General features: G+C 44.3%; 1 long non-coding RNA gene and 1 pseudogene across 1 annotated transcript in view; both read left to right on the top strand.

The window, feature by feature from the left end:
• Window positions 1–26,926, top strand: part of LOC126456515 (uncharacterized) — an 845,506-nt gene that overhangs the window by 447,023 nt on the left and 371,557 nt on the right. The window lies entirely within an intron of this gene.
• Window positions 14,783–14,900, top strand: LOC126459419 (5S ribosomal RNA; annotated as a pseudogene).

Here is a 26,926-nt window from a genome sequence, read left to right as displayed (position 1 = left end):
GAACAGGACAAGGAAATTAGAACTTAGAAAAACGGACGCAGATGGTGGAATACTTAACTTTAATCCATTAATGTTGAAAGTAGCTCTTGTCTGTACATTATTTACAATTTCAATAGCAACTAATAATGGCGCCTTGCTAGGTCGTAGCAAAGGACGTAGCTGAAGGCTATGCTCACTATCGTCTCGGCAAATGAGGACGTATTTTGTCAGTGAACCATCGCTAGCAAAGTCGGCTGTACAACTGGGGCGAGTGCAAGGAAGTCTCTCTAGACCTGCCGTGTGGCGGCGCTCGATCTGCAATCACTGTTAGTGGCGACACGCGGGTCCGACGTATACTAACCGACCGCGGCCGATTTAAAGGCTACCACCTAGCAAGTGTGGTGTCTGGCGGTGACACCACATTCCTCCCCCGCAAATCGGCGTACGGTTGTGTTATAAGGCTTCCGCCCGCCGTGGGGAGGACCCCATGTTGACGTATGCGACGAGGTGAGGAGCCTAACAACAGGCGAGGCTGTGCCACCCGCACCCTGCCATTCGGACCGCGGGGAGCTAGGAAACGCCTGAAAACCTACTCCAGGGCGCACGCCAACATGCGGTGTATGCGCCCGTAGAGAGACAGGAGGGGCCGAAGGGTCGACCTCCATCGGGCCAGGGCACCCGACGGGCGAAGACGACATATGGTCCGGAGCGGGCAAGAGTTCCATGGCGGAGGACTGCTGGTCACGGGAAGCGATCGGCGGCACGTGACTCAGGGAGGCGCTTGGCGGCTGCAGCGACGCGTCCACTGCGGGCGGCGTCGGCGGGAGAACAGGCGGCGGCGGCGGCGGCGGCGCGTCGCCATGGGGCAAAATGGAAGGCAACGTCGGTAACACCTGGGGCTGAGGCGAGCCAGTAGATGGGTCCCCAGGGCGCTGACCGGACGGCACCGTCGCTGAAAGCAGACGGCGAGCGGCAGATCCCATGCGACGACAGAGGCGCAGCTGGTTGAGATGCCGGCGCACCTCACCAGAGGCCCCAAAAACCAGATACATAGAGCGGCCGAGGCAGCGAAGAATGCGCCCTTCGAGCCAACGCCGTGAACCTCGATAGTGGCGATAGTAGACAACGTCGCCTGGAGCAAAAGCAGGTGTCTGCCGCTGCACAGGAACCGGATGCGGCGGATGTAGCAAAGACATCAAGGTGCGATGAGGGTGACCGTGAAGCAACGCAACCAGCGAGCGACTATCGCGGAGCTGAGAGCGATACGAGGACAAAAAGAGCAATAACGCGTCCTCCCGAGAATGCGACTCTTTCAACTTCAACATCTGTTACTTGAAAGTCCTGACCAATCGTTCAGCGGCACCGTTTGACTTTGGCGAAAATGGCGCGGACGTCAGATGTTGAATACCATTGGCCTTGCAAAATGACTGAAAGTCTGTGGACATGAATTGTGGGCCATTGTCGGAAACAATAGTCTGTGGAAGACCTTCAATGCAAAAGATAGCAGACAACGCTTGGATGGTGGCAGAAGACGTCGTGGAAGACATCCGGGCAACAAAAGGAAAATTACTGAATGAATCAACCAGAACCAACCATCGACCATTCCAGAATGGACCAGCAAAATCGATGTGTAAGCGTTGCCCAGGGGAAGTGGCTTTTGGCCACGCAAAGAATTTCCGCGGTGGTGCGGATTGTTGTTCGGCACACGCCATGCAAGAAGAGCACATATTCGTAATCGCAGCATCGATTCCGAACCAAGTACAGTGCTGACGAGCAAGTTGTTTCGTTCGCACTATACCCCAATGTCCTTGGTGGAGAAGCTGTAAGACAGAGGACTGTAACGAACGTGGGACCACGACCCTGGACTGATCATTATCAGAACGCAACAGCAAAACACCACGTCGTACAAAAAGTCTCTCCTTGTGAGCAAAAAATCGGCGAACCAACGGATCCCCGATCCGTGACTTTGACAAGGGCCATTGCGTAGCAACAAAACGCAGAACGGTAGCAAAGACAGGGTCAGCAGCTGTGGCTGTAGCTACACGACGAAAATCAATCGGAAATGGTTCGACCACGTCATCGGTTTCCGCATCAATGAACATGCAAGCAAGTTCGGAGGAATCGAATGCTCTATCCTCAGCAACAGGCAAACGGGACAACGCATCGGCGTTTCCGTGCTTAGCAGTGGACCGATACAAGATATCGTAGCGGTACTGCGAGAGGAAAATAGACCAGCGAATGAATTTCTGCGCTGTACGTTGAGGTACAGGCTTGTTCGGATGAAAAAGCGATGTCAAAGGTTTGTGGTCTGTGATGATGGTAAAGTGACGACCATACAAGAAATCATGAAACTTAGTAACTCGAAATACGAGAGCCACTGCTTCTTTCTCGATCTGTGAATAATTTCTTTGCGCAGACGAGAGCAATTTGGACGCAAAGGTAATAGGGCGATCGTGCGATCCATCTGTGTGCGCAAGCACAGCACCGATCCCGAAATCCGATGCATCTACCATCAACAAAAGGGGTTTCTGGGGATCGAATGACGTAAGGCAAGTATTGGAAAGCAACGCCGATTTCAACTGGCGAAAGGCGCGTTCGCATTCCTTCGTCCAGACGAACGGAACACCTTTACGGCGTAAGCGATGAAGCGGAGCTGAAATGGAAGAGACATGGGGAACATAGCGATGATAATAATTAATGTTTCCCAGCACACTCTGTAGCTGCTTCAAAGTCTGCGGCGAAGGCAAGTCTTGTATGGCACGGAGGTGCTCGGGACAGGGATGTATGCCTTGGGCATTGATTACATGTCCCAGGTAGGGTAAGTCACGAGCAAAACACACACAGTTGTCCTTCCGCAAGCGAGGACCATTTTGTCGCAAGACCTGAAATAATGTTCTGAGATTGGCTAAATGTTCTTCTTCCGTCTTTCCGGAGATCACAATATTGTCCAGATAGTTTGCTGCAGTAGGGACCGACGCACAAACAGTTTGTAGATATTGCTGAAACAATGCAGGGGCGGATGCACACCTGAATGGCAGTCGTTTGAATCGATACAAACCAAGATGCGTGTTAACCACCAAAAAGCGCTGGGAGTCTTCGTCCACCGGTATTTGCAAGTACGCATCTGCTAGGTCCAACTTCGAAAAATATTTACCTGGGCATAGTTTGTCAAAAAGATCTTCCGGGCGGGGTAAAGGAAAAGTTGCAATCACTAGTTGTGGATTCACTGTTGCCTTGAAGTACACACAAAGTCTCAGTTTTCCCGAAGGTTTTGGCAAAATTACTAGGGGTGATGCCCAGAGAGAAGTCTACACACGTTCAATTACACCTTGTGATTCCAAATCGTGTAATGTTTTTGCGACCTCATCACGCAATGCGTGGGGAACATTGTGCGCTCTGAAAAATTTCGGTTGCACGTTTACTTGCAGTTCCAAATGTGCTGTATAGTTGTTAGCACAACCAAGGTCCGGTGCAAAAATGTCTGCAAATTCTTCACATAGACGAGAAACACTGTCTGAAGGCACAGTCTGGTTCACTGATAGGACCTGATTGACTATAGACAAGTTAAACAACTGAAATAAATCGAAACCAAACAAGTTCACTGCAGAAGAAGAATGAAGGACGTACAATGACAAGTTTTGTTTGTCCCTTGTGTTGCAAGAAGGCTGCACTGTCCTAACACAGGGATCGCTTGTCCTGAATAACTACTTAACTTAACATTTGCAGCACACAATGGAGGTGTGCCCATCTGTTTGTACGTGTCGTGATTGATCAGTGAAACTGCAGCTCCGGTATCGAGCTGGAACGATATCACTTTGCCGTCCAAATCTACAAAAAGTTTATTGTCGTGCTGATGACATGAGCGACTGTCTCGTGCAACTTGAACTGACACTGGTACATAATCACTTGCGACTTGACGGGATTTCCGGCGATGTCGACGCATACTTTTTGTGGGACGAACACAGTCACTGTTAGAGAGATTGGCACTGGGCAGAGTGGAATGAACTACATGAATTTCCATGGGCGAAGGTTCACGAGCCTGAGTATCCTTGGTTCGAATTCGGCGCGAAGCAAAGGGCCTGGAATGGTTGTGAGTGTCCGATTTGAGCTTTTTCTGGCAAACACTCTGAACATGTCCTTTTTTATTACAGAAAAAGCAAATTGCCTGGCGTGACGGGCAATTCTCAAGCGAATGTCTAGTAGCACACTGCGGGCAAGATTTTAGCACTGCATTTGCTTGCCTGTGCGGCACACGTGGCTGAGAGCCTGACGGCCGTTGCGCGGCCGAGCGCGAGGGATGTTTACTGCTCCGTGCAGCTCTCCCGGCGGGCCGGTTAACGTGACACACGGCTGGTGAAGTTTCAAATGATTCCTGAGCAAAGTCAAGTGTGTCCTGCCGATCCAATATGTCCATCACTTGTTGAAGGGAGGGATTGACTAGTTTCAAAAAATCTGTTCCCTTATACGAACATCAGAAACGTTCTGTGCAATTGCATCACGTACCATAGTATCTGAATAAGGGAGTCCACATTGACACTCAAAAGCACAATCCCTAGTAAGGCCTTGCAAGGTTGCAACCCACTCCCGATTAGTCTGACCTGCCGTACGTTTTGTACGAAAGAAGGTATACCTTTTTGCAACTACATTGACTGATTCTTTCAAATGTGCATCTAATGCAGACAAAATTTCGTCGTAGGACAGAGTTGCTACGTCGCGTTGGGGAAATAATTTGACTATCACACGGTACGTTTGGATGCCGACGGATGCTAACAAAAAAGGCTACCGCTCATTATCTTGAATTCTGTAGGCGGCGAGATGGAATCCAAATTGGCGTGACCACTCCGTCCAGCTTTCCAGTGCAGCATCAAAAGGTCGAAAAGTTGGTGCAACAGCGTGTTGTGGCTGCATTAGCGGTGGAGCGGCGGCTGCCGTTTCGGTGTGCATTGCACGTTGACCCTAGATGAGCTGTCCAAGGGCATCCAGTAAGGCTTGCGTCTGCTGATTCTGTAAGCTATAAAATTCGGACAGTACATCTGGAGATGGTGGCGAAGCCATTACACAAGTAAATAAGGGAAGTATAGATACGAACCCAGTTTGACCTCGTCGCCAAAATGTTGTGGATTGGCAGGAGACCAATCCACGAAATTTAGAGGAAGCCGAAAGGCACGCATTTAAGCTCACGCAGGCTGGCGTGAGGTCTGGAACAGGACAAGGAAATTAGAACTTAGAAAAACGGATGCAGATGGTGGAATACTTAACTTTAATCCATTAATGTTGAACGTAGCTCTTGTCTGTACATTATTTACAATTTCAGTGGCAACTGATAATGGCGCCTTGCTAGGTTGTAGCAAATGACATAGCTGAAGGCTATGCTCACTATCGTCTCGGCAAATGAGAGCGTATTTAGTCAGTGAACCATCGCTAGTAAAGTCGGTTGTACAACCGGGGCGAGTGCTAGGAAGTCTCTCTAGACCTACCGTGTGGCGGCGCTCGGTCTGCAATCACTTATAGTGGCGACACGCGGCTCCGACGTATACTAACGGACCGCGGCCGATTTAAAGGCTACCACCTAGCAAGTCTGGTGTCTGGCGGTGACACCACAATTTTACTAAATCATTTCAGAAAAATGGCGGGATGATTACTGTGGTGTCACCGCCAGATACCACACTTACTAGGTGGTAGCCCTTAAATCGGCCGCGGTCCGTTAGTATACGTCGGACCCGCGTGTCACCACTATCAGTGATTGCAGACCGAGTGGCGCCACACGGCAGGTCTAGTCTAGAGAGACTCCCTAGCACTCGCCCCAGTTGTACACCCGACTTTGCTAGCGATGGTTCACTGACTACATACGCCCTCATTTGCAGAGACGACGGTTTAGCATAGCCTTCAGCTACGTCATTTGCTACGACCTAGCAAGGCGCCATATTCAGTTACTACGAATGTGTTCTGAACAGATAATGTTGTGAATCATGTACCGTCAAGAGCGACGTTCATCATTAATGGATTAAAGTTAAGTATCAAACTAGTTACGTCTGCTTTCTGAATTCTAATTCCTTGTCATGTTCCAGACCTCACGTCAGTATAGTCCTTCCCCCCTCACGCCAGCCTGCGTGAGCTAAAACGAGTGCATTTCGGCCTCCACTAGTAACACGGTGTTGGCTCTTCTGCCATCAAAACAATTCCCATGAAACTGCAGGGCCGACTTCATTCCCAATTCTTCTCGAAAGCGACGGGTCCGATGACCTCGCTGTTTGGTCCTCTCCCCCATATCAGCCAACCAATCGACCTACCATTAGCTGGTGGTCATAACACACAAAACTTAAAGGGCTGGATCGTAATAATATCAGAGAGCATTAACATCTATTTTCGTCCTATTTTGTATCAATATCGAAATTTCTATGTCATTTTGTAGTATTGCTTATACAGGGTGTTACAAAAAGGTAAGGCCAAACTTTCAGGAAACGTTCCTCACACACAAATAATGAAGAGATGTTATGTGGACAAGTGTCCGGAAACGCTTACTTTCCATTTTAGAGCTCATTTTAGTTTCGTCAGTATGTACTGTACTTCCTCGATTCACCGCCAGTTGGCCCAATTGAAGGAAGGTAATGTTGACTTCGGTGCTTGTGTTCACATGCGACTCATTGCTCTACAGTACTAGTATCAAGCACATCAGTTCGTAGTATCAGCAGGTTAGTGTTCATCACGAACGTGGTTTTGCAGTCAGTGCAATGTTTGCAAATGCGGAGTTGGCAGATGCCCATTTGATGTATGATTAACACGGGGCAATAGCCGTGGCGCGGTACGTTTGTATCGAGACAGATTTCCAGAACGAAGGTGTCCCGACAGGAAGACGTTCGAAGCAATTGATCGGCGTCTTAGGGAGCACGGATCATTCCAGCCTATGACTCGCCACTGGGGAAGACCTAGGACGACGAGGACACCTGCAATGGACGAGGCAATTCTTCGTGCAGTTGACGATGACCCTAATGTCAGCGTCAGAGAAGTTGCTGCTGTACAAGGTAACGTTGACCACGTCACTGTATGGCGAGTACTACGGGAGAACCTGTTGCTTTCGTACCATGTACAGCGTGTGCAGGCACTATCGGCAGCTGATTGGCCTCCACGGGTACACTTCTGCGAATGGTTCATCCAACAATGTGTCAATCCTCATTTCAGTGCAAATGTTCTCTTTACGGATGAGGCTTCATTCTAACGTGATCAAATTGTAAATTTTCACAATCAACATGTGTGGGCTGACGAGAATCCGCACGCAATCGTGCAATCACATCATCAACACAGATTTTCTGTGAACGTTTTGGCAGGCGTTGTTGATGATGTCTTGATTGGGCCCCATGGTCTTCCACCTACGCTCAATGGAGCACGTTATCATGATTTCATACGGGATACTCTACCTGTGCTGCTAGAACATGTGCCGTTACAAGTACGACACAACATCTGGTTCACGCACAATGGCGCTCCTGCACATTTCAGTCGAAGTGTTCGTACGCTTCTCAACAACAGATTCGGTGACCGATGGATTGGTAGAGGCGGACCAATTCCATGGCCTCCACGCTCTCCTGACCTCAACCCTCTTGACTTTCATTTATGGGGGCATTTGAAAGCTCTTGTCCACGCAACCCCGGTGCCAAATGTAGAGACTCTTCGTGCTCGTATTGTGGACGGCTGTGATACAATACGCTATTCTCCAGGGCTGCATCAGTGAATCAGGGATTCCATGCGACGGAGGGTGGATGCATGTATCCTCGCTAACGGAGGACATTTTGAACATATCCTGTAACAAAGTGTTTGAAGTCACGCTGGTACGTTCTGTTGCTGTGTGTTTCCATTCCATGATTAATGTGATTTGAAGAGAAGTAATAAAATGAGCTCTAACATGGAAAGTATGCGTTTCCGGACACATGTCCACATAACACATTTTCTTTCTTTGTGTGTAAGGAATGTTTCCTGAAAGTTTGGCCGTACCTTTTTGTAACACCCTGTATAGAATGTTGTATCTATCATGGAAATTCTGGTGACTTTGTATACATATTTCAGTTATGTGAATTTTTGAACGATTTTGGTTAAATTATGATTGTGGATTTCAATAAGTAATGGAATAATTTTTATGTAATACAAGTGACTTGGTCCATATTAGGAAACATTGCGCTAAACGTAAAAGATGTGGGGAAGCCCCGCAACTACGGAAGTAAGCCCACAATTAATTTTCCAAAAAAAAAAAAAAATAACCATAAGCCTTAAGTTTTAAGTAGCAGAAACCAGACTAAAAGAAAAGACAACACAATGGCAATAACCTTTCAGCAAATATCCACTTGCCGGAATTCAAATTTAATTACATAAAACACAGAAAAACCAAGATTTTTCTTACCTTTGGCTCTAATAGATTGTAAACAGACAATTAACCACTGGTGAGTAAGACAATAAAGACAATGGCACTCAGAAGCCTCACGGGGGTCGGTCTACTCTCGTTCACTTGGGTGAGACAGGTAGTGAGCCCAGCTACACTTGATCCGTCGGTAACCCAACCAAGGGACAGACACGGACCTACCGACAAAAGGACTTGCTTGTCACCAATCGGTACACGAGAACTCAAACACAAAATGTTATGAACGTGATTATCCACAATGAAATATGTATTAAGTTGTCAAAACTAAACACCATGTTGGACAGCGACAACAGGTGAGGAAAGGATACTGTCTGTAATTACGTTAGTGGCCAGGGCAGGTAACCAGAACACTAACGGCCACAAGGCAGAAAATTCCGCTGGTGCACTTGAATTGTAGTCAACCAATACAGTTAATTCGACCGCATAGCGGCTAAATTCGAGCAATAGAAACACTCGGTGTTGCTCACAGGAAAACTTCACCAATAGCAAACCACCGAAACGAACCACACAGCATGAGTGGATGTGGCTTGGATAGTTGAAACCACTACTCAACTTGACGTCCTGGGTGGGTGATCCACGAAGCTCGTAGCAATCGGACAGCTCCACACACGCTCCAACACTGCCCAGGGACCGCCAGCGGACCCAGCCGACTGAACGGCGCGGAGATAACTTCCCTGGTCCGCAACAACCGACCGACTGCCCGCTGGTCCGTCCGCGACTGCTGCTCCGTCGTGACTGCACTGCTGGTGCGTGTCCCACTCACTTCCAGACACACGACGGAGGAAATACTGGCTCGGACCCAACCATGCAGAGGAAACACGCCAATTGGCTAAGTAACATCCCTGCACCAGGAAAGGCCCAAGTTCCACAAGATGGTAAAGGAAGGGGCCCAGAAGCGCTCAGAGAACCAGTTACACATCGCCCGATGAGACGACCGACCTCTCAGAGCCAGTATGCCGACAACATTTAAAATAACTTGTCTAAGGAAATCACGCCCACTACACACACAACTTGACAAACCCTTGCACAAAGACCTGAACGATACCGAACAGTAAGTAAGCACACACGAAGACAAATCGGGAGTCTAAACTCACACACACACACACACACACACACACACACACACAGCCGACTCATTAAGGATTCGCGAGCCAAAACGCGTCGTTCGGTAAGACGACCAACCGACGATCCAGCAAGACCGTGGCCCGGCTCAAGTGATGCGTGACGGCAATGGTCGGGCGAGCCGTGTCGACGCAGACCTCACTGCTCCAACCCGACTGCACTAGTGCCGCACTACAACTCTCCGACTGTCAGGTCTGGACTGCGGTCCAGTCGCGTCCCAACTGACTGCCAGCCCGAACTCGCAACCCGCACCTTCTTATGACAGACAACGACCAGGAAGTAATAGCAGTCGAGCAAAGTTACTACGGGAGGGGATACATCGATACGCTCTGCTAGCGCCGGTCACGATCAGGCAAAGCAGCAATTCAGTGCCAGTAGTAATTTAAATAAACGTAGTGAGGTGGAAGTACGTTAAAAACAGGGTGTAAAATCCATGATGGCGGGAACATGAGCCACGAACGGCTCAATCTCCTTATATTACAACACTGGACTCGCATTCGGAAGGACGACGGTTCAATCCCGCGTCCGGCCATCCTGATTTAGGTTTTCAGTGATTTCCCTATATCACTTCAGGCAAATGCCGGGATAGTTCCTTTGAAAGGGCACGGCCGATTTCCTTCCCCATCCTTCCCTAACCCGAGCTTGTGCTCCGTCTCTAATGACCTCGTTGTCGGTGGGACGTTAAACACTAATCTCCTCCTCCTCCTCTCCTTATATTACAGCTTTTAATTCTTGTTTCCAGTGCTTCATAAATTGGCTTCTGAACACTACGGTCTACATTCTCCACTCTTCACCAATATATTCAGCATCCAAAACACTCATGTATTTTGATTAGTGAACGAATAATACCTTCAAGATTAAAGCACAACAGAGGTTACTTGACAATAACCGCAATATGTGCACCATCAGAAGGCGAAAGAACACAAAACAAGAAGAAGAATGCCATTAGTAGTAGTTTATCGTGTAGCGTAAGTGAAGTAGGGAGTTCCTATGGGCTAGTATCGTTAAAGGTCGTTCTTGGCAACCGGAATAAAATAATAACTGAATCCACTACCACTCCAAACTCAGATGACACAATTGCTGAAAGATTCAACGAAAACTTGAGTCTAATTTCAAATACGTACCCGACACATAGAATTACAGATGGTGGTGACTTCAATTTACCTCGATATTTTGGCGAAAATACATGTTTAAACCCGGACGTACGCATAAAACATAACCCTAAACTGTGCTAGACGCATTCTCTGAAAATTACTGTAGTCGCTAATTGCTCGAAATAATTTTAAGATTTCGAGCAATTACTTCATGAACAAAATCCACCAAAAATAAACGAGAAACGGGTGATTTATCTGGTAATAAATAGGCAACCAGTTTCTGTTTTAGTTTTTTGATACGATTTTTTCTACCGTAAACATGTTTTCGAGCAACTGTAGGCTCGTCACCAGATGGAGGTGTTACAAGAACATCATGCATGCTGTGGTCCAACTGTAGCTAGATGCCGCGATGATGCTGCTGGAGGAAATGAAGGAAATTTAGTAAGCGCTGTTGAAACGTTTAGTAAATAGAATTTTGCTATGTTTTATGTACGTACGCTCACTGCCTTCTGGTATCCATGTCACATCTGCTCCTGTAATATACGTTATCAAGCTATATACACAAATACACAGTATTTAGAGGCAGCCGGCCGCTGTGGCCAAGCGGTTCTAGGCGCTTCGGTCTGGAGCCGAGCGACCGCTACGGTCGCAGGTTCGAATCCTGCCTCGGGCATGGATGTGTGTGATGTCCTTAGGTTAGTTAGGTATAAATAGTTCTAAATTCTAGGGGACTGATGAACTCAGATGTTAAGTCCCATAGTGCTCAGAGCCATGTGAACCATTTAGCGGCACTTGGTGTTACACTGATTCACAGAAAGTAAACATTGGATGTTTTTACAAAGAATGTGGATATGACACATATTACACTTTACTACATCATGGTTTTTAGCATGAGATACGTTGTATTACAGTACAAATATTAATAGTATAGATACACCGAAGCGCCAAAGACACTGGTATAGGCATGCGTATTCAAATACAGAAATATGTAAACAGGCAAAATACGCCTATATAAGACAACAAGTGTCTGGCGCAGTTGATAGATCGGTTACTGTTGCTACAATAGCAGGTTATCAAGATTTAAGTGGGTTTGGACTTTGTGTTATAGCAGGCGCACGAGTGATGGGACCCAAAATCTCCGAGGTAGCGATGAATTGGGGATTTTGCCGTACGACCACTTTACGTGTGCACTGTGAATATCAGGAATCCCCGCCGGCCGGTGTGGCCGTGCGGTTCTAAGCGCGTCAGTTTGGAGCCGCGTGATCTCTACGGTCGCAGGTTCGAATCCTGCCTCGGGCATGGATGTGTGTGATGTCCTTAGGTTAGTTAGGTTTAAGTAGTTCTAAGTTCTAGGGGACTGATGACCTCAGTAGTTAAGTCCCATAGTGCTCAGAGCCATTTTTGAATATCAGGAATCCGGTGAAACATCAAACCTGTGACATTGCTGCGGCAGGAAAACGATCCTGCAAGAACGGGGCCAACGGTGACTGAAGAGAATGATTCAGCGTGACAGAAGTGCAACCCAACCGCAAATTGCTGTAGATTTCAATGCAGGGCCGCCAACAAGTGTCAAGGTGCGAACCATTCAACGAAACGCCATCGATATGGGCTTTTTGAGTCGAAGGACCATTCTTGTACTCTAGATGACTGCACGACACAAAGCTTTACGCATCGTCTGGGCCTGTCAACACGGCATTGAACTGTTGATGGCCGGCCGCGGTGGTCTAGCGGTTCTGGCGCTGCAGTCCGGAACCGCGGGACTGCTACGGTCGCAGGTTCGAATCCTGCCTCGGGCATGGGTGTGTGTGATGTCCTTAGGTTGGTTAGGTTTAAGTAGTTCTAAGTTCTAGGGGACTTATGACCTAAGATGTTGAGACCCATAGTGCTCAGAGCCATTTTTTGAACTGTTGATGACTGGAAACATGTTGCCTAGTCGGACGAGTCTCGCTTCAAATTGAATCGAGCAGATGTGCGTGTACGGGTATGGAGACAACCTCATGAATCCATGGATGGTGTGGTGTGGGGCGTGTGTAGATGGAGTGACGTGGGATCTCTGATGCGTCTAGATACAACTCTGACAGAAGACACTTACGTAAGCATCCTGTCAGATCACCTACATCCATTCACGCCCATTGTGCATTCCGACAGACTTGGGCAATTCCAGCAGGACAATGCGATACCCCATACGTCCAGAATTGCTACAGAGTGGCTTCAGGAACACTCTTTTGTGTTTAAATAACTCCGCTGACGACTAAACTCAACTCCCTAAACATGAACATAATTCAGCATATCTGGTATTCCTTGCAACGTACTGTTCAGAAGAGATCTCCACCCCTTCATACTCTTACGGATTTATGGACAGCCCTGCAGGATTCATGGAGTCAGTTCCCTGAAGTACTACTTCAGAGATCCGTCGAGTCTATGCCATGTCGTGCTGTAAAACTTCTGCGTGCTCGAAGGGGTCCTACACGATATTAGGAAAGTGTACCAGTTTCTTTGACTCTTCAGTGTATTATGTTTAAGGAAATTTTGCTAGCTGCGGGAGTGTTTTTATATTGGTAATATAAATCTAACCTGGGAAAAAGTTATACAAAAGGTACACAAATGTGCAATTAAGAATTTTTTATAAGTTACAAAATACCATAGTTGTTACATTACAAGGAGAACAAAATTTATGCAGAAAGATGGTAATGTGTTATTATTGTCATTTTTTTATTTTTGTAGCCGGGATGTCTTGGGAAGAAAAAGTTCTGCGTTGATTTAGTTTGTTCATTGAGGATTTTTTGAGAAGATTTTAGTTTGTAAATCTCTAACTGTTCAAGGGCGTCCATCTGTCTTCCCTTCTCAGCTATGTATAGCACAGAAGGAGTGTTACTGATATGAGCTACAGAGTGTTCATGATGAGCAATATGTGATGCGGAGCTGGATTTATTTAAGTTTACGGTGAAGTGCATCGGTATGGTCTTTGTACTGGGTTGCTAAATATCTCCCTGTTTAACCTATGCAGAAGCAAGAACAGAAGAATGTGAGTTCGTGTATACCAGAATTTTTACGCCAATCTCTAGTGGAATTATTATTGTGAAGAATTTTATTTTGTAGTTTATTGACAGTGTGGAAGGATATTTTTATGTTGGGTGGTATGAAAAGATTTGAAAGCTTATATGACACTTCGCCACGGAATGGAAGACAGACAGATTTTGCAATTTCTTTCTTAGCTTTTCATGGTGATGGTGGTTGCTTAAGTTAACGTAGTACATCGAAAAAGTCCAAAGCAGGGGAGTTGGTTTTGTATTATAGAGAAATAGTGGAGCGATTGTGACGCACATGATACAGTGTTTCGGGTGGACATCTTAAAAAAGAGGGAAAAAAAGCGTTTTTCGTTGCGCCGGAATCTTCTCACGAAATTGCAATCACCAACTTTCTGCTCCGAAAGCGGAAATATTTGATTGACGTCGACTTACATAGGGAGGAACGCTCATCATAATAACGTAAGGGAAATCAGAACTCGCACGAAATATGTAGGTGTTCGTTTTCTCCTTGCACTGTTAGAGACCGAGCGAGGTGGCGCAGTGGTTAAACACTGGACTCGCATTGGGGAGGACGACGGTTCAATCCCGCGTCCGGCCATCCTGATTTAGGTTTTCCGTGATTTCCCTAAATCGCTCCAGGCAAATGGCGGGATGGTTCCTTTCAAAGGGTACGACCGACTTACCTCGCCGTCTTTCCCTAATCCGATGATACCGATGACCTCGCTGTCTGGTCTCATTCCCCAAACAACCCAACCCAACCCACTGTTAGAGAATGGAATAACAGAGAATTAGTAGGAAGGTAGTTCTATGAACCCTTTGCCAGGCACACCATGCAGGTGTATTTTGCCAAAGGAAATGATTTAATGGCATCACTTGGACGTTTTAACGCATACTGGGGAACCAACCTTTAACTGATGCAATTGACACCAAATTTGAAATAAAAATGGACAAGAATTAAAACAATTCCCATATTTTAATAACCTGAAAATTACTGACACTACTGAAAAGAAAATGAAAAGAAAGGAAAGGAAAAGAAAAGAACAGCAAAGTAGAGAACAGCAAAGAAAAGAACAGCAAAGGAAAGAAAGAAGGAAAGAAAGAAGGAAAAAAAGCGAAAAGAAATCAAATATTCACAAGTTTATATGGTCAGCGGCAACGGCCTTGCCGCGGTGGATACACCGGTTCCCGTGAGATCACCGAAGTTAAGCGCTGTCGGGCGTGGCTGGCACTTGGATGGGTGACCATCTGGGCCGCCATGCGCTGTTGCCATTTTTCGGGGTGCACTCAGCCTCGTGATGCCAATTGAGGAGCTACTCGACCTAGTGGCTCCGGTCAAAGAAAACCATTGTAACGACCGGGAGAGCGGTGTGCTGACCACACGCCCCTCCTATCCGCATCCTCATCTCAGGATGACACGGCGGTCGGATGGTCCCGATGGGCCACTTGTGGCCGATGACGGAGTGCTTTTTATATGGTCAGAAACTGAATATTATCGTATTTAACATAGCTTGTACGTAAATTTATAGAATTTTTTGCGATTTCTAGGCTGTTTTCATGGTACTTTATCTTCTGAAAATTATCGCAAAACGTGGAAATACGTAGATATAAACGCTATTATTAAAATGTTATTTGACAGTCCCCTTACCCTCCCCTGGATGCCTTCGGCACAATGGTTGCGACGGCCGGAAGAGGCAGCGGTGCGCCGCCCGTTCGCCAGGGAAGGCGACGCTTCCCCAGCTTGTGCGCTGAGTCCGTAGCCGGGCTGACGTTGAGCTGTTCGCAAGCCGAGCTGCGACACAGCTTAAGTCGCTGGCGCTGCAACTCGGAGCGCCTCGGCAGAGCGGCTGATGGATGGCCCTCCAGTTCATCGGCTGTGCCTCAAGTCGCGCAGTCTCCGCCCTCTAGCTCTGCTTATAGACTGCCTGGCGAAAGAAATGAAGCACCCAGAAGACACGGTTGGATGTCAGTGTGTCTTCGTACACAGACATATCATCGGCAGGCATGTAAGTGATTAGAACTGCAATTCCCTGGGACTTTTAGAACGGCCCCCAGAGCGCATTAGTATAGTTCGTGTTTAGCGCTATTAGAAAGCCAGGTAGGTTACATACGGGACACGAACACAGTGAGGTATTGAATGATCGCTGTGAAGAACACAGAGATGCTGCATATTTATATCACATAGCGTCATCATCATTTAACAGAATTGGAGGAGGAGAAGGAAGATACTAGTATTTAACGTTCTGTCAACAATGAGGTCATACAGACGAAGCACAAGCTTGGATTACCGAAGGATAGAGGTGGCACTGTATAATACTTCCAATCCCAAAGAAAGCAGGTGTTGACAGATGTGAAAATTACCGAACTAACTGTTTAATAAGTCACGGCTGGGAAATACTAACACGAATTCTTTACAGACTAATGGAAAATCTGGTAGAAGCCGACCTCAGGGAAGATCAGTTAGGATTCCGTAGAAATATGAGAACACGTGAGGCAATACTGACTCTACGACTTATCTTAGAGGAAAGATGAAGGAAAGGCAAGCCTACGTTTCTAGCATTTTTAGACTTAGAGATAGCTTTTGACAATGTTGACTGGAATCCTCTCTTTCAAATTCTGAAGGTAGCATGGGTAAAATACAGGGAGCCAAAGGCTATTTACAATTTGTACAGAAAGCAGATGGCAGTTATAAGAGTCGAGGAACATGTAAGGGATGCAGTGGTTGGGAAGGGAGTAAGACAGGGTTGTAGTCTCTCCCCGATGTTATTCAATCTGTAAATTGAGCAAGCAGGGAAGGAAACAAATGAAAAATTCGGAGTAGGTATTAAAATCCATGGAGAAGAAATAAAAACTTTGAGGCTCGCCGATGACATTCTAATTCTCTCAGAGACAGGAAAGGACTTGGAACAGCAGTTGAACGGAATGGATAGTGTCTTGAAAGGAGGATATAAGATGAACATCAACAAAAGCAAAACGAGGATGATGGAATGTAGTCGAATTAAGTCGGGTGATACTGAGGGAATTAGATTAGGAAATGAGACACTTAAAGTAGTAAAGGAGTTTTGCCATTTGAGGAGCAAATTAACTGATGATGGTCGAAGTAGAGAGGATATAAAATCTAGACTGGCAATGGCAAGGAAAGCATTTCTGAAGAAGAGAAATTTGTTAACATCGAGTATAGATTTAAGTGTCAGGAAGTAGTTTCTGAAAGTATTTGTATGGAGTGTAGCCATGTATGGAAGTGAAACATGGACAATAAATAGTTTAGACAAAAAGAGAATAGAAGCATTCGAAATGTGATGCTACAGAAGAATGCTGAAGATTAGATGGGTCAATCAAATAACTAATGAGGAAGTATTGAATAGAACTGAGGAGAAATTTGTGGCACAACTTGACTAGAAGAAGGGATCGGTTGGTCATATATGTTCTGAGGCATCGTGGGATTACCAATTTTGTTTTGGAGGGCAGCGTGGAGGGTAAAAATCGTAGAGGGAGACAAGAGATGATTACACTTAGCAGATTCAGAAGGATGTAGGTTGCAGTAGATACTGGGAAATGAAGAAGCTTGCGCAGGATAAAGTAGCATGCAGAGCTGCATCAAACCAGTCTCTGGACTGAAGACCACAACAACAACACAGGTGACGTTAAAAGCAAGGGTGGTAACATTAAGAGTGCAGCTGGAATGCCACTGCTAAATGTAGAGGATAGCGGATAGGTGGAAAAAATACACTGAATGCCTCTATGAGGGGGAAAATTTGTCTTATGTGATAGAAGAGGAAACAGGAATCGATTTAAAAGAGATACGGGAACCAGTATTTGAATCAGAATTTGAAAGAGCTTTGGAGGAGTTATGATCAAATAAGGCAGAACGGATAGGAAACATTCCCTCAGAATTTCTAAAATTCTGGCAACAAAACGACTATTCACGTTTTTGTGTAGAATGTATGAGTCTGGCGACATACCATCTGACTTCTGCAAAAATATCATCCATATAATTCCGTAGACTGCAAGAGCTGACAAGTGCGAGAACTATCGTACAATCAGCTTAACAGCTCATCCATCCAAGTGGCTGGCAGGAATAGTGTGCAGAAGAATGGAATAGAAAATTGAGGATGTGCCAGATGACGATTAGTTTAGCTTTAGAGAAGGTAAAGGCACGAGAGAGACAATTCTGACCTTGCGGTTGGTAATGGAAGAAAGACTAAAGTAAAATCAACGGACGTTCATAGGATTTGTCGACATGGACACAGCGTTCGACAATGTAAAATGGTGCAACATTTTCGAAATTCTGAGGAAAATAGGAGTAAGCTATAGGGAGAGACGGTTAATATATAATACATAAAAGAGTCAAGAGGGAATAATAAGAGTGGACTACCAAGAACGAAGTGATCGGATTAAAAAGGGTGTAATCTATCGCCGTACTGTTCAGTCTGTACGTCAAAGAAGCAATGATGCAAAAAAACGAAAGGTAGAGGAATGGAAATTAAATTCAAAGTGAATGGATATCAATGATACGATTCGCTGATAATATTGCTGTCCTCAGTGGCAGTGAAGAACAATTACATGATATTCTGAAAAGAATGAACAATCTAATGAGTGCAGAGTATGGTCTGAGAATAAATCGAATGAAGACGAAAGTAATGAGAAGTAGCAGAAATGAGAACAGCAAGCATCTTAATATCAGGATTGATAGTCTGAGGTGTGTGGTTGATCTGTTATTCTGTTATTCTGCGCAACGGATTAATCTGAGATGCACCCTTTACCCTGTGGCTCCTGCAAGATGCAATTTCCACCTCCACACTACTACAGAAATCAGACAGAAGCTCCTAACGTTCTAAAGAGAAATGCCTAAAAACCTTTCAGCAATAAATATCTTCTGGAGTCGTCCGCTGTAAGGAAATGACAAAAAATTCACAAAATTTCTTACATGACTAGTGGGATACTTGGGTACTGGAGTAGTGCTAGTTAGTGTAAGAAAAACATGAAACTAACGAAAATTATTGCTTATTTTGCAAAAATTCTGAGAAATCACAATGGCACTTTTAGTTATGAACTGAACACGTTATTTCTGGGTTCTTTTCGGAATGTGAAGTTACCTCTCAAGGATAGGATTCGCTAATGAAATTTCTATGCAAAGTTTAAGATTGTTATTGACTTGGCAGAATGGCTGAGAGCCGCGCCTATTCAACTTGAATAATTATCCGTTAGAATGTTGCTAAGTACGGTCGAGGCAGTCGCGTGTGAAATGCAGTGAAGTGTACTGTTGTGGAGGAAATATGGGGCTCGCAATAGCTGTAGCGCACAATACCGTAAGCTGCGATGACTGCTGTCTGCGCCGCTCGCTGCTGACAAATAAGATAACTCTCGTTCTATCTAGATTGACCTTCGCCAATCAAACTCTCCCTATGCCTTGATGAACTCAAGGATTCCTATTCGCCCCTAGTCTAACTATTGGCGTGGTACACCGGTCAGATAACCAGTCCACCGCTCTGTACATTCACACCGCACAACAAGTGTGTCGGCCAACACAGTGAATAACGCTTAATCGCAAGGACTCAATATAGAGTAGAACTTCGATTCGCTCTTGACAGAGGTGCTCTCCCAGTGAAGTACTAAGGAGAGACTTGTTCCTCGCTCCAAGAGCGACAACGGAACGGCGCCTCTCCGCGCCAGGCGTGAAGGGGCATATCTTTCGGTCTCTTCCATTATTCCTTCAGCTCAAGGCGTCAGAAATATCGTCTGCCAATCAGCATTGCTCTTCTAAAACGGGAGAATGACGTTTCGTTTAAGGCGACCAATCTGGAAACCTGTAGCATTGGCGTTTGTTGTTTGCTGTCTACCTGTGAAAATCTCTGAAACTGCATGCTATGTGTAAAGAATGCGTAGGCTGGCCGCTCCCACACAATGTAGTGGAATTTGCTTTTAAGCCGAACACGGGGTTGTTCCCCCCCCCCCTTTCACTCGGGCCCACACTGTCCACTACACAGGCGGTCACTGGCCGAAATAGGCTGGGTCGCCCTCTGAAGGGACCGGCGTCCCGTTGTGCGGCTTCTCTCCCGAACTAAAAGCTTCTGTGACCGTCGTGTCTGGAATGTATGTGTGTACGCCAGCCTTGAGTATTTCAACCACGGAGCGCTTACTTGTTAATTGCATATCGTTTACATAAATTCATACAACACTGACTTTATCCTATCGAGTTTTGGTTCGAATGAAGCGTCTTGATGTGCAGAATATGATTGTGAGGGTGAAATATGTAAGCCATGAAGGTCGGGAGACCACGACATCTTACAGTGGTCACTAAGTAGTTGAAGTTAAGGGATTCAACTACCTAGGAAGTAAAATAACCAATGGCGGAAGGAGGAAGAAGGGCCCCAAAAGCAGACTAGCACTGGCAAAAATGGCATTCCTGCCCAAGAGAGGTCTACTACCATCAAATATAGCCCTTAATTCGAGGAAGAAATTTCTGAGTTCGCATGTCTGGAGTACAGCATTGTATGGTGGTGAAACATGGACTGTGGAAAAACCAGAACAGAAGAGAATCGAAACATTTGAGATATGGTACTACAGGCGAATGTGTAAAGTTACGTGGACTGATAAGATAAGGAATGAGGAGGTTCTGTGCAGAATGGGAGACAAAAGGAATATGTGGAAAACACTGATAAGGAGAAGGGACAGGATGTTAGGACATCCGTTAAGACATGAGGGAATGACTTCCATGGTACTAGAGAGAACAGCAGAGGGCAAAAATTGTAAAGGAAGAGAGAGATTGGAATACATCCAGCAAATAATTGAGGTCGTAGGTTTCCAGCGTTACTCTTGAGATGTAGAGGTTATCACAGGAGGTTAATTCGTGGCGGGCCGTATCAAACCAGTCAGAAGACTGATGATCCAAAAGAAGAAGGAGAAGAAAATCAGACGTACCCTTTCAATGGAACCATCCCGGCATTTGCCTTAAGCGATTTGAGGAAAATTACAGAAAAAGTGAAATCTGGATGGCCGGACGCGGAGGTGTAACCTAGTTCTCCAAAATGCATGTCCAGCGTGCTAACCACTGCGCTACCTCCCTCGGTAACAGAATGTGAATGAGGCCACATTGTGGGTCTCCATTTCGTCGGTTGGTCGAATCGTTCAGTATACTGATTTGTGGCTCATTCGGTAAGACGGCGGCATGACATGGGAACATTTGGGTAGGTGTACTATATCCATCAAAGTCCCTGCCCACCGCGTCTGACCATCACAGGGAAGGATTGCTATACTGTGCCCCATTCACATCTGCACCTACCACCCGAGAACAAGTGTTGGATTCCCTGCAACATTTTGTGCAATTTATTCAAAGTACTTTTAATGACTCGGCCGCATTTACTTAAGATAGCTGCCTATACCCGCCACACTGCCGGTACACTCTTTCAAAATGTTATTCACTGTCTCGAAATACAAGCATTCATATGACATGTTCAAATGAATTAAAGTGTGGGAAGAGGAATTCCGCCTCATGCAAGACACCTTTTTTCTGTTTTGTTTCACCCTGACATGTTTCAGCACTTTTGTACTAGCTTCATGGGTTTTTTTCTTATTTTCTAACTGTAAAATTGTTGTTACATATTAACATTTAGCGAACGTTTGGTACATAATATTTTCAATTGTGAATGAATAATTGTTGTAAAATATTCTACATGATTTGTTCATAGTTCACAGTTGAGATATTTATGAACGACCTGATCCACTATGTGTTGTTTATAACATTATGTCAAAGTTCTGTTTATAGCTCACAGACAAATGAGTAGATATATGCATTAGTTTACATATCTTACATGATACTATTGGATATTTATTTTGGTAGCTATTCAGTTACATAATCTACAACTTCACGTCTGCAAAACAGCAAAACGTTTTGCACGAAAGGCAAAGGTCCCGAGTTTGGGTCTCGGTCCGGCACATAATTTTAATCTCCCAGGAAGTGTCATATCAGCGCACACTCCACTCCAGAGTGAAAATTTTATTTTGGAAACAAACCTGTTGCCAACATATCTAAAACCATTGCTTCTCCATAGTTATTTGAAGAGTCGATACGCATGGAGAAGTTAATGTTTCACTTTGTTCTCGACGTTTTGCCATGTACCTCATCTGTCATATTCTTGTAATTCCAATACGTGCAGGAGACATCTGTCGTATCCTAATTGTACGAATATGTTGTTTGAGGTAAATTAAATAATAAATATTAAATAATATTCCAAAAAACTCATTTATTATGAACCACACATGAAAGAATATAAAGGAATTTATTGGTTTGTGATTGTATGTGTAACACCGAGTTTAAAATCTGTGTGTGTTCTTAAATTTACTAACTGTTTTGTATTATGCCACTAACATATTTTGGGTACCTTATAAAAATTACGAGTGCTTTCCTCTAATTTTAAACGCTGGAAAGTCGTTGCTTTAGCAGCAGAGCCACATGGCTCCAGAAACAGCAAAAAATTGGAGTATTGTAATAATGATCCTTTGTCATGCCGCCAGGAAGAATGCATGAAAGAACTGCTCACCAACATTTTTTCTATATCAAAAGTATGCGTATTCGTCATCAGGAAGAGTCCGCTATCGCTACTTACACCGAAGCTACCCTCACACAGGTCACTTGTTACAGTTACAGAATAACCTATCGAAAACGGAACTGGAAGTTATGACAGCGAACTTTCAGCTCCTTGTTGGACTAATAACTCTTAATTGTTATAAGTGTTCTGGCTCGAAACCGGTCATTTGGAAATAAAGAAAAGCCACCTGGACAGTTTAGTATTCCTTTGTAACATTGGTAATTTTCGCCTCACAAACATTATTATACACTCAATAGTAAACGCATGATGACTTGAAGTTATCAGACAATTGTAATGTAAAAGAAATGAATCGTCGCATAGCAGCAACAGAATTTATTATTCTTTCTTTATCTTTGCCGCTCCTGCGCGGCGGCTGTAAATCTCTATGTACACGTGTCGATTAATGATATAAAAAGAATTCTGCTTTTTCAGGACAAATGAAGCCTTGAGCGCTTCACCTTTTACTGTTTCTATTACATGAAAGGTGGACGCGGACCTGCTGCGTTCCGCAATCTGTATTTTATAATTTGTGCAAAATAGTCTGTAAATGCACTAATTGTCTTCTCAGTCAGAAAACATATAGTTTTATGTAATTAATTACGAGCAGACACCATCAAGAGTACATTAATCTCAAGTATCGCCTGTGACGTGCAAACCTTTTATTAATAAGCGCCAGCTATTGTAACTGTAATACAAAAAGGTATGTAGCATTAAAAAACGTGAGTTATATATGAACTGTGCTTATTTAGACAAATTATCCTTAAGTATCTCCATCTCCTAGCTACTTGAATGTTAATTATTTTGTATCATTTTATCTCCTGAATTACGATCACGCAGATGGATCGAACGTAGCATTGAGGCAGGAGGAACATTATCGTTTTCCTATCATTTCTGAAACAATCTTTTTCAATTGTCTAGTGTTGATTTCTTTTACAGTCAGTAAATCTTTTGGTCCCTTAGTGTCGATCCGGGTATGACTGCATCGCTGTCATGAAAACGCGCGGAAATGATAATGTTGCTTCCTATCAATCTCAACTAAATTAATCTGCTGCTCCATATCCAAAGAATGTCAGGTATTTAGTCACTTTTTACTATGATTCAATCAGTCTCTGATTCTGTCGCCAAGTTACACACAAAACATCATTATATCTTCAATACTATATACATAACACTACACCTTCTACCGCCCCACTGTCTCCTGATGCAAACTGACGATTGTCCAAGATAAACTTTACATACAGAACTGCAACTCTTTGCTACTATACTGACAGAGCGCTTGCGAATCAGCTAAATCCTCTATAATTATTCTGCGGTTTTCGAAAAGGCTACTGTATGCTAGAAAAATTTACGCGCTTTATTTCCTCAATTCGTGTTTTCCGATGGGAACTGTATTCGTCCGCCAATATCAAACGACAAATGTTAAATCTTTCCGAAGTAATGGGGCTTGCTAATGCCACAGTTAGCTGCTGGCGTTATTAATGCAGTTACACATGAACGCACCCAGCAGCGCAAAATACACGGTGGACGGATTAAAAACAGCCACATGCCATCTATACAAGTGATTAAACAAATATTCGTCAGCAGCTGACGGCGGCTGATATTATAGCAGAAATAATAATCGTCGACGAAAGTTTTGGTGGATATCGTGGGGAGGGGTGGTGTGCGGGGTGCCGGTAGGTGGTCGAGGTAGGAGGGGGGAGGGGGGGGGGGGGAAGGGCGTGTTACCTTGTGATGCTCTTCAGAAATCTGGTGGAATTTAGTGGAAGTCGTCCTAGAACTTCACAAAACCTTGCGATTGTATTCTCTCAGGATACAGTTCTTTCAGTTGCAAAGGGAAACGGAAATGAATGGTGGTACGCGTATAGGTAGGATTTGCAGCTTCAAATTGATACGTAGAATAAAGTAGAGCTGAACAGAGTTCTCATAACCAAACCGGTTTGCAGGTATTGAGCCAGGGTTGGCTTCTAGGACTTCCTTCTCCCAAATGTAATGTGCTCTCATCCCCACGTGTAAATACAACAATTAACAAATATTAAATGGTTTTATACGATAATAAGAACTTTCTTTGGTAACTTTTAGTACATCATTTTACCATAACTTATAAGAGTAACAATTTCTTCTTCTTTTCTTCTGCACTTTCTGCTTTAGGCCAGTTGTCGCTTGTTAGGGTTCCCCATTTTCGGTCTGCAGGGTTATACTTCTTTTTCGGTTTAAAGTTCTTTATCTGAGTTGATGGTCTCTCTGGATTCATTCCTTCTAGACGTTTATTCCATTTCTATTTGTTTTCATCCAGTTTTTCTTTCGCACTCAAATTTTCAACTCTTCTCGAATATTTTCGTATTTTATCTATTCTTTTACCTTCCTTAACTACTCTAAGAAACCCAACTTCTACTCCCTGTATTTGTTTTTCTTATCTTATGTTTAATGCCAAACGTTGACTTCCATATGAAGGGCTTATTTCAGTAGTGGTGCAAGTTCATTTTTGTTCATTGTGAGATACAGAGTCCTAAAGTTAAATGAGCGCTGAAAAATCTGCAGTTGAGGTACCATAAATATCCAAGCATATGGCTTCTTGCTAGAGATGAACCTTTCTTTCTGTTTGTTTGGATCATTAATTGCAGAGGCATTATCTGCAGAAAAGGGGAGGTAATGGACTTGTACCACTATTGAAATAAGCCCTTCATATAACAGGTAAGAAGCAAGGTTTCAGTATATGGGTAAAGGAAAAAATCCGAAAAGTGTTACTTTGTACTTGTATCACACTAAAACTGTTATCGGACTGTCTGTCTATCTATCCGTCCGTTAATACCTCTTTTCCTCAGTAACAGGTAGACACATCAAGTTGAAACTTAAGTCACATACTAAGGTCTACGGTCCCTTGATGGTGTAAAAAAATTTAGGTTTCTAAGGCCATGTAATTAAAAGATATGGTCATTCACGTCATATATTTTGATGATCGGAAACTTATTTATCAAAACCTAAAGGGTACTTCCCATTGACCTTGAACTACTAAATTTGACAAAAAGCAAGGTTTTATATTTAAAATAACAGAATAAAATCAGAAAATTGTTAAACTCTAATTATATCACAAAAAATGTATATTTGCCACTAGACTTACATTATATTCACCATCCGTCAAATACATAACAGGAAAATATTACTGCATACAAAGATGAAACGTAAGTTGTAGTCATGTTTTAGTAAGTAAATAAAAAATATGTTATTAAGTTTTCTCTCTTCATATGCATAACCTGAAATTCCTGGGATCGATATCTCGTCAGTATCGATATCGATAACAAGCAAAATTTGTCGAGACTCTCGATTCCAGCGATGGGTGACCTTCGTATGTACATAATTGAGTTTGAACGGAAGCCTGAGTGCGCGAGTTCTACTGCCACTTGGCCAGTTTCCAATATTTATCCCTTCTTTTTCAAAAAGTGTCCCGAGTAGCTAAATGTGTGGGGAACAAAAGAATATGTCAACTAAAAGATACAAGAGCATTCAGAAATTCTTATATCGGGACTGATCACTAACTTGTAAAAGGTCAAACAGGTACTTTTGCCGAGTGTAAGCAGCAGAAACCTTTTGCTACACTGAAGCAAGAGTCGGTGTATAAAGTATATTTACTCCAGAATGTAATATTGAGGGCTTATAGCAGAATGATGTTTTATAAGATATAAAATTGAATTGCATCAGTGGTCTAGGAGTGTTCTAGCCGTCGTAGCTCACTGAGTAGACTGCTGGAACATCAAACTAACACCCACCGAGGAGCTACGGTTCGAATTCTCGTAAAGTTCATTTATCGCCGGCACGGTAGCTCAGCGTGTTCGGTCAGAGAGGCGCTGCCTCTCTGTAATAAAACAACTGAGTAAAGGAATCAACGATCAACTTGAACCGATGTCGTATGAAGTCCGCCCACACCAAACGCAACGAACATTACCAAACAAAATTTTAAAAAAGGAGTAGGATGTTTGATTAGTAATAAAACGTCTTCGGTCCGGGTTCTTATCCCGACACCACTTAAATTTTGATTAATAATCAGCGTTGGCGGCCGAAGACTTCCGGCTTAAAAACTCATTCTGCCAACGGCCTTGTCAAAGAGGGCGGAGGAGCCTGTCCTTGGGGTGCGAAACTGCCCCTGAAGGCGGAAGACAGCAATGATCAATGGCATGAGAATGCAGAAGGCAACCACTGCATTAGAGACATTAGAGACACGTAACGCGTATCCACAGGACACGTGGCCTGTAATGGAGGAAGTGTCATGATGATCTCTCCATAGGAAAAAGATTCCGGAGTAATCCCCCATTCGGATCTCTGGGAGGGGACTGCCAAGTGGGAGGTGAGCGTGAGAAAAAGAATGAATAACTAATGAAAGGATAATGTTTTGCCAGTCGGGGCATGGAATGACAGAAGTTTGAACATGCTAGAGTAGCTAGGAAATTTGAAAAGAGAAATGCAAAGGCTCAATCTAGATACAGTAGGGGTCAGTGAAGTGAAATGGAAACAAGACAAGGATTTCTGGGCAGTGCGAGCAAACATCCCAAAGATGTTCGGGCTCACATGTGGTTTCTCTTCGTCGAAATGTCTTGGCTCAAACTCGTCTAGGGGTTGAACCGCAGATGTCGCAGTACACGCCCTAAATTAGGCACTTGTGACCCTTTGGTTAAATTGTCTGGCTAATGGCAAGTTTGCGAAAGACAAAGTTGATAT

This window comes from Schistocerca serialis, chromosome 2 (genome assembly GCF_023864345.2).
Source record: "Schistocerca serialis cubense isolate TAMUIC-IGC-003099 chromosome 2, iqSchSeri2.2, whole genome shotgun sequence".
Classification (NCBI taxonomy): Eukaryota; Metazoa; Arthropoda; class Insecta; order Orthoptera; family Acrididae; genus Schistocerca; species Schistocerca serialis.
This window is presented reverse-complemented; position numbering and strand designations above follow the sequence as displayed.